We start from the raw sequence: 9,761 nt of genomic DNA, 5'->3' as shown, positions 1-9,761 counted from the left end.
GTTCTCTTTGGGAAGTCAAATATGATGTTTGGGTTTACCATGCATACGAAACTAACAAGAGACATTACTTCATGGGACATTTTTTCATCTCATATTACAGTGCTCATAATTAATATTTGCAAAATGACTATTATACAATACAATAATGCAATACAATAAACATTTATTAAATACCTCTTATGTGCTGGGCACTATAATAAGTGCTGGAGATGAACAAAATAAGCAAAAGAAAAATAGCCCTTGTCCTTAAGGAACTTACAATCTAATAGAGTGATGTAATACACAAGAGCAAGCTGAAAAACAGGGGAGAGGGGACAAGGAAGAGGGAGAAGGAAGCTATTGTTGGGGCATGAGTCTAAACCAAGCAGTTCAGATAGTGGGAAATGAGTAGTTGGCTGAGCTTTGGTGCCCTCTTTAAAGGGCAGAAAGAAGAAAGAAAGAAAGAAGTTGTGAAACCAAATCTATTTATTTCAGATGACTAAATGGTAGAAAAATTTTAGAAAGAACTTGATTAAAAAACTCTAAAAAGTAAATTAACATATATTTTAGTACTAAATAGCTTGAATGCAAAGGTGTATTAGGGGAGGATGATAAAAAATTACTGAATCAGAACAATCAATATATAAGGAACGAGAAATAAAGAGGCCAAAGGTATGCAGGCTATGCAAAAACCTCCTGCCTATATATCACAAATACTTCTGTTGGGAAAATAAAAATAGAAGGCACTGGATTTAGTGAGCACTGAATAACATCATAAAAATCAAATAAATTACATTTTAATGGCAGGAAATGTCTCCTTTATATTTAAGGAGTAATTCCTAAATAAGGTTTCTGTGTATAATCAGGCCATCAATGTGCTAGAAATCAAAATTAGAAAAGAAGATATGAAATGTAATTAAACAAATTCATCTTGACTTAAACAAGTAATTGATGATGAAAATTGGAATGTACCAAAAAGACATTGACACAGACTACAATGATTTCATTTAGATGTTTAACTGATGTAAAACAAATAGCATAACCAGGAGATTATAAAGCCTATAAAGCATATCAGTCAGCAAACACTTGACTTGCCAAGTGGAATGATGTAACAGCCAAGGGCAAAAACAGCTTAGAGTATAAACTAGCTTGTAAAAAATATTTACTGGGAAGGATGATGGTAGATTCAGGCCTTCTTCCAGTCTCCACTGGACTCTTACTAATTACAATGTGACTAGTCTCCATTCTTCACATTTCTCTCCATTTCAATCTTTCCTCCACTCAACTGTAGAGGTGAGTTTTCAAGTGTTGGTCTGACCATGTTTTATCAATGCTCACTGATTCTCCAGTGCTTCCCTATTTCCCACAGGATAAATCACAAACCTCTCGGCCATTTAGAGCTTTTCCTAACTGAATCCTTTCTACTTTTTCTTTTCTTCTTATATTTTGTTCCCTTCTGTGTACTTTACAATCAAGCAATTCTGGTTTACTTGCAGTTCCTTGAACACTGAACACCACATCCCCTCTCCCTGCTTGTCCCCAGTGCATGTAATTCTATGATCTCTTATGTCTACTTCACTTCCTTGGCCACCTTCAAGATTCAGGTGAAATCCTACCCTATGCAGGAATCCTTTCCCAATTAACTAATCAATCAGCCAACATTTATTAAGCACCTAAAAGCTGAGGATATGTGAAAAGAGAATGAAATGACTCTTACAAAGAACTTACATTCTATTCAGGAAGATAACATGTAAATAATATGTATAGCATAAATATAAAATATATATTTATAAAAATACAGCTGTGTTTGGCTGGTGAGGCATGACATTAAATTGTAGGTACCTCTACCTCCCAAGGTTACCTATCCCTTAAGTTCCCCTGACTCAATCTCAGACCTAGAGATAGTCTGAATTCTCAGATCCTACCCTCAGGATGTGTACAAATTTTTCTTTTCCCCTGAGTTGTCATCTTTTTGGACTTTTTGGATGTCTTAAGATTACTGACAAATGCTCTAGGCAGGCAGGACAGGTGGGAGTAAGATGAATTTGGAAAAAAAAAAGATACTTAAAATGGTCCCTGTGCTATTTCTCTAGAAGACAAAATCCTGGTTTAAAATAAAGTTTTGACCTGTTCTTGTGTGTATGTGTATAGATGTGTTCTGTAGAATGTTAGCACAGCATGGAAAGGTATTGATTTCACCCTTCTTTGTATTCTGAGAATTTAGTACAAATCTAATACTTAGCAAGCACTTAATAAGTGGTTATTCACTGACCAAAGGTCTTAATGACAATATTTAGGACTGGAAATGAAAGAAAGAACACAAACATAAGTACAATGTTAGAATATCTGTGATTTTTCTTATAATACAGGATAATAGAGTCACTAAAACTGAACCCTAAGATTATATTCCTGAATATACTTATAATAGATAAAATGTCACTAAGGAATAAAGATGGGAAAAGCAGCTGTATTAGAACTAGTAAACAAAGTCATAACCTATTTTAGGGGTGTCATAGTTTTGATGGGTTTGGTGGATTGACTTACATGTTATTTGAAGGAGAGGAAAATACATGAGACATGGGGAAAACACTGGATGTTGTTAATAACTAAAAAAAGTGCCTAAGAGAAAATAGAAAACTACCTGCTTTCACATTTACATAGGAGTATTTATTTTACTCTCTTACAATAATCAAGAGTATCCTCTATGACAGTTTTACTAGTTTTTGGCAAGCAGTATTCTGCAGAGGACATCTCTACTACACCACATCTAACTAAAAGATATACAGAATGCAAGATTTCATTTTGCTTATGTTTGTTGATTCTAAAAAAAAAAGAGCAAAGAAAACTGAATCTGATTGGAATTACCTTTAAATGGAATAGCCTAATTTTAATACCAACTACAATCTGTGGTGTGTGAATTCCTTGTAGAAGAATGGTCCTTAAAATAACTTCATTTTGTTTCTTTAATTAAAGAGCTTTAGCTGCTCTAGTTAGTCAGAAATATGCTTTCCTTCTTTCCATCTTACATAGCACATTGTGCTTGCATACCTTCATTACATTCATTTTGTCTAATAACGTGAACTTGTACAGTTTTTCTTATCTGCTTTGGGTAGTATGTTTCACCTACTCTGCTGTACTGTAAGCTCTGTGAGGGCAAAGATTTTATCTTTATTGTCATCTTTCTAGCATGGTGCTTAATATGAAAGTTTGGAATGTTAGCAGGAAGAGGAAGCATGTTAGTAGATAAGGTTATGTAACCTTAGGAAAAAAATATTTTTCAATGAGGATCAAATGAGGATAATACTATGTAGCTCACAATGTTGATCTGAGACTTCAATGAAATTTTTTTTTAAAAAAATCCCCTATCTCTTAATCCTTTTCCTTCCTACTTTCCTGTTGGGTAAAATGGATTTCTATATCCAATTGTACATATGAATATATTTTTTTTCCTTCTTGAATCATCTGAGGTGAGAGTCAGGTTCAAGTGCTGCCTGCTTTCCCCTACCCTATTCTCCCATCTTTTGTAGAAACTCTTCTTTGTAGAGCCTATTTAGGTGAGATAATTTTTCACATTCTTCCTCTCTCTTCCTCCTCCCAGCACATCCCTCTTTCTCATGTTTCTGTTGTTCTTTTGAGGTCATCCTAACATAATAGACTTACATTCATGTCCTGTCACTAAGTAGACTATAACAGCCCTAGCAGTGATAAAGTTCTGAGGGTTTATATGTATAATTTTCCCTTTTAGTGATGCAAACAGTTTAACCTCGTTTAGTCCCTTCCGATTTCTCAGTCATGTTTATTTTTTTGTGCTATTCTTTTTTTTTTACTGTAACAAATATTTTCATTTCACTTTTATTTGCATTCTAATGTCATATTTACTACTGTGCCATAAGCTGTTGTTTCTTCAGTTTCTTCTGGGATATCTTTTTCTTTTGAGCAAGCTCCTCTTCTGGTTTCGAAACAAGTTGTTCCTTTTCAGTAAGTATCATCTCAATATGGCAAGGAGAATTCATGTATGGGTTCATTCGACCATGACCGTTGTAAGTACGCCGTTGCATTTTGGGAGTCTTGTTAACCTGGATATGCTCAATGACAAGAGAATCCACATCCAAACCGTTTAGCTCTGTTACTCTCTGCATTTTTAAGCATATGCAGCAAAAATTCAGCACTCTTTGTGGGTCAACAACCCTGTGTCCAACCCCACTGCTTAGCCTGGGCACATCTGTCGACTTCACCTTTTTACTGCCAGAAGAGAACACATTGTTTCTTCAACGTAACATCTTTCAAATACTTGGTAGCTTTTCGGATATGCATGCCCTTGATAGCTTGGGCTGTTTCACAGGTGTTCTTGAAGATGACTTGGAGATTTGAACTCCCTGACTTGCATGATTTTGTGGAGTTTTCTGGATCAAGAGAGTACCTCCCCATTTTAAATGATTACCTAGGACAGGCCAAGGGAAGAGTTTTTATGCTATTCTTAAGTTTGAATGCGAATCTGAAATTTTTCATTCATCTCTAATCTTTTCATCAGGAACACTTGAAAGTTCTCTATTTCATTAAAAAAAATTTTTGCTTGGTAGGTCATTCTCGGTTGTAAGCCTAGCTCCTTTGCCTTACAGAATATCTTATTCCAAGCCCTCCATTTCTTTATTATGGTAGCTTCTAAATTTTGTGTGATATTGAATGCGGCTCCACAGTATTTGCATTATTTCTTTCTGGATGTTTGGAGTATTTTTCCTTGACCTAGGAATTCTCTATATTGGCCATTATATTCCTGGGAGTTTTCATTTTTGGAATTCTCTCCAGAGATGAGCAATTTTTCAATTTCTCCTTTTCCTGTAGTTCTAAGATATCTGGCAGTTTTGCTTTATAATTTATTATAATATGATGTCTAGACTCTTTTCATGGTTTTCAGATAGTACAATGATTTTTAAATTATCTCTCCTCAGTCTATTTTATGGGTCAATTGTGTATCTTATGAGATATTTCACTTAAAAAATTTTTTTTACAGTATTTTGACTGTATCATATTGTCTCATGAAGTATTAGTTTCCACTAGGCAAATTATAATTCTTAAGGGTTTTTTTTTTCTTTTTCCCCTTTGGTGAAATTTCTACCATTTCACTGATTCTGATTTTTAAGGAGTTATTTTCTTCAATATTTTTGTGTCTATTCTACCAAATCATTAATTCTTTTTTTTATAATTTTTTTTTGTATAGCTCTCATTTCTTTTCCCAATTTTTTCCTCTACAGCTATTTGATCCCCCCCCCCTTTTTTGCCCTTTCTTTTTAAAATCTCTTTAATTTCTTTAGGAATTCTTGTTGGACTTGTGTCCATTATGAATTTTTTTCTTTGAAGCTTTGTTTGTAAAAGTTTTCAAGTCATTGTCCTCTTCTGTGTTTGTGTCATCATTATTTCACCTCATTTTTCAAATCTACCTCTCAATTTTGAACTTTATTAGAGTTTGGCTCTTTTTGCCTCTGAGTGTTTGGGCCATCTGGCCTGAGCTTCTGTCTTTTATGTCCTTCTCTGTTTTCACAGATCACTCTAGGAACCTGCAAGTTCTTGATGCTTCCAAAGCAGTGTGATTCAGAAAAGGATCTGTTTACTACCCTCCTGATCTGTAATTTGCAAATTCCTGACCCAGTTTGGGTCCCATGAATTGTGGGTGGGTTGAGTTTCCATAGACTACTGCTTTCCTCAATCACAGTTCACCTTCTGTGAACTAGGAGGTTCTGTGTTTTGTTTTACCTACCCTGTTTGTTTACCTACCCTGATTCCATTATACAGTTATGTGTGAGGCTAAAGGACAAAATTTAGATGTCACTTTTCTTTTGCTCTCAGAGCCACACAGCTCTATTTCTGGAACTTATTCCTTACTCCTTACATAGGTAAAGACCCTGCTGCATTGCAACCACTACCACTCTTTTCTTGGAATGGGGACAATGTGGATCAGAACTATCAGTTCTGTACTAGTACAGATGTACTATAGGATCACTTTCTGCTCTAATGTTCTCTTTTTTCTCTGGATGCTGGGCTGGTTCCCACTGCTGTTGTTGTCATCAAAGTCCACTGCCACTTCCACTTGTGCTGCATTGCTACTACTGTGTTGTGATCCTGGCAGATCTCTCTTTCTAACAGGGAAAAAAAATGACTCACTGTGATTTTTTCTTGACTTTCCTGATCAGAATTTGGTTTGGCACATTTTTTAGACTGTTGTGGAGGACAATATGAAAGACCTAAGGCAAAATTTCTTCTACTCACTCCAACATCATAGCCTAATCTCCCACCTCAAAAAATATTAAATGGCAGTTCTGCTTCCGGGAGCCAAGATGGCAGAGTGAAAAGGTAGTCGCTCTCACTCTCCCCTATGAACCTCTGAAAACCCAGAAAATATCATCCCAGAAAAAACTCTGGAACAGCTGAACTAGAAGAAAGACGGGGAGCATCAGTGCAGCAGCCCAGCAAAAGGGGTCTCCCAGTGCCTTAGCAAAAATAAGGGAGGCAGATAAGCACCCTGCAGCATTCATATGAAAGGAGGTGAAAAACAACCTAAAGGCTTCCTAAAGCCCGCCTTGCTGTTCCACCCAACACCAGGTGAGCTGTGGAGCCCTGCAGCCTCCAATTGTGAAGAAATCCTGAAGCCCAGGTGGTAGAGCAAACACCAACACCTGGACCTCTGAGTGCCTCAGTGAGGGGGGGGAAGTGGAAACCAGCTCAGAAAACCACCAGGTGCCTGGCACTCTACCAAAGGAATCTCCCAGTGCATTAGCAGAAACCAGGGAGACAACACTGCAGGGGCCCCAGGCAGATAAACACCCAGCACCCATCTAAAAGGAGCTGAAGAAAGCTAAAGGAAAGGAAAAGCAGGCAACCTAGAATTGCCTGAAAGTTCCAGCCTTGCTGATTCCAGCCCAACAGGTAAGCTGCCAGAAACCTACAGCCTCCAATTGCCACATAAGAGGCCCCAGCACACAAAGCCAGTGACCAAGACCTAGGCTCCCAACACAAGAAGCTTGGGTCAGGCCCTCTGTTCCCAGCAGAGAGCTCAATCTCTTTAAAGGCCAGGGAATAAAGAAACACCATGAGTAAAAAAAACGTACCATAGATTCATATTATGAGAAGAGTAAAAATGAAGACAGAAATTCTGACGAGGACAACATTGTCAACAAACCCACATCTGCAACAACATAAGGGAATATGAACTGGTCTGAAGCCCAAAAAGCCTTCTTAGAAGAGCTCAAGAAGGATTTTAATAGTCAAATGAGAGAGTAGGAAGAGTCCTTCAAAAATACAATTGGCCAATTGGAAAAAAAATACACTGAAGAAAACAAGTCCCTAAAAAACACAATTACCAATTGAAGAAGGAAGTACAAAAACTAACAGAAGAAAACAATCTGTTAAAAACTAGAATTGGACAAATGGAAACTAATGTCTCTATGAGAGAGCAAGAATCAGTCAAACAGAAACAAAAAAATGAAAAAATAGATGAAAATGTAAAATACCTCATCAGTAAAACAACCGACCTGGAAAATCGATTCAGGAGAGACAATTTAAAAATTATTGGACTACCTGAAAATCATGATGAAAAAAGAGCCTGGACAGTATCTTTCAGGAAATCATAAAGGAAAACTGCCCAGAAGTCCTAGAACCAGAAGGAAAATAACCATAGAAAGAATCCACCATCACCACCTGAAAGAGATCCCAAATTGACAACGCCAAGAATATAATAGCAAAATTCCAAAATTACCAGATGAAAGAGAAGGTGCTGCAAGCAGCCAGAAAGAAACAATTTAAATATCATGGAACCACAGTCAGGATTACACAGGACCTTGCAGCTTCTACATTAAAAGACCGCAGGGCATGGAACATGATATTCCATAAGGCAAAGGAGCTTGGAATGCAGCCAAGGATCAATTACCCAGCAAAAATGAGCATCATTTTTCAAGGGAGGAGATGGATATTCAATGAAATAGGAGACTTCCAAACTTTCCTGATAAAAAGACCAGAGCTCAACAAAAAATTTGATCTTCAAGTACAGGACTCAAGAAGGACTTAAAAAGGTAAATGGGACAGAAAGATACAATATGTTGTTAATGGGGGGTGGGCTGTTTACATCCCTACAAGGGAATATGACACTTGCTACCCTTGAGAACTGTATTGTTATTACACCATGTTAAAGGAGTATACATAAAGAGGGTGGATATTAGTTGACTTTTTAATGATAAAAAAAATCTAATCAAGTGGGTTAAATGGATACAAATAAGTGGATCAATCTGATCTTAGAAAATGTACTGAGAAAGGAGGAGGCAGACAAGGGTAAATTACATTACAGGAAAAGACACAAAATCCTATTACAGCAGAGGGAAAGAAGGGGGGGGGAGCATTGTTTGAACCTTACTCTCATCAGATTTGGCTCAAGAAGGGCATAATATAATCAGTTAGGTATAGAAATCTAACTTGCCCTATAGGCAGTAGGAGGGAAAAGGGGAAAGAAAAGGGAGGGGAAAGAAAAGGGAGGGGGGAAAGAAGAGAGGGAAGAAGCAGTAAGAGTAAAGGGGAGGAACAGGGAAAGGGATAATAAAAGGTAGGAGGAACTGAAGGAGGTGGTGGTCAAAAGCAAAACACTAGTGAAGGGGGAAAGGAAAAAGGAGAAAGAAAAGCATAAATAGGGGGGAAAGGATGGAGAAAAAAGAACAGATAGTAATCATAACTGTGAATGTGAATGGGATGGACTCTCCCATAAAACGGAAATGGATTGCAGAATAGATTAAAAACCATAATCCTACAATATGTTGTTTACAGGAAACATATTTGAAAAAGAGTGACACATACAGGGTAAAGGTAAAAGGCTGGAGCAGAATATATTATGCATCAGGTGAAGTAAAAAAAGCAGGGGTAACAATCCTGATCACAGACAAAGTAAAAGTAAAAGTAGATCTAACCAAAAGAGATAAGGAAGGAAATTACATCCTGCTAAAAGGCACCATAGAAAATGAAGTAATATCATTACTGAACATGTATGCACCAAATGGTATAGCACCCAAATTCTTACAGGAGAAGATCAGAGAGTTACAGGAAGAAACAGCAAAACTATAATAGTGGGGGATCTGAACCTCCCCCTCTCCACACTAGATAAATCTAACCACAAAATAAACAAGAAAGAAGTTAAGGAAGTGAATAGAACATTAGAAAAGTTAGGTATGATAGACCTCTGGAGAAAACTGAATGGGGATAGAAAGGAATATACTTTTTTCTCGGCAGTACATGGCACATACACAAAAATTGACCATGTACTAGGGCATAAAAACCTCACAATCCAATGCAGAAAGGCAGAAATATTAAATGCATCCTTTTCAGATCATGATGCAATAAAAATTATATGTAATAAAGGGCCATGGAAAGATAGACTAAAAAATAATTGGAAACTAAATAATCTAATCCTAAAAAATGATTGGGTCAAACAACAAATCATAGAAACAATCAATAATTTCATTCAAGAGAATGACAATAATGAGACAATATACCAAAACTTATGGGATGCAATGAAAGCAGTTCTTAGGGGAAGTTTTATATCTCTAAATGCTTACATAAATAAAATAGAAAAAGAGGAGATTAATGAATTGGGCATACAACTAAAAAAACTAGAAAAAGAACAACTTAAAAATCCTCAACTAAACACTAATTAGAAATATTGAAAACCAAAGGAAAAATTAATAAAATTGAAATTAAGAAAACTATTGAACTAATAAATAAAACTAAGAGCTGGTTTTATGAAAAAA

This window comes from Phascolarctos cinereus, unplaced genomic scaffold (assembly GCF_003287225.1).
Source record: "Phascolarctos cinereus isolate Bilbo 61053 unplaced genomic scaffold, phaCin_HiC Scaffold_726;HRSCAF=1367, whole genome shotgun sequence".
Lineage (NCBI taxonomy): Eukaryota > Metazoa > Chordata > Mammalia > Diprotodontia > Phascolarctidae > Phascolarctos > Phascolarctos cinereus.
This window is presented reverse-complemented; position numbering follows the sequence as displayed.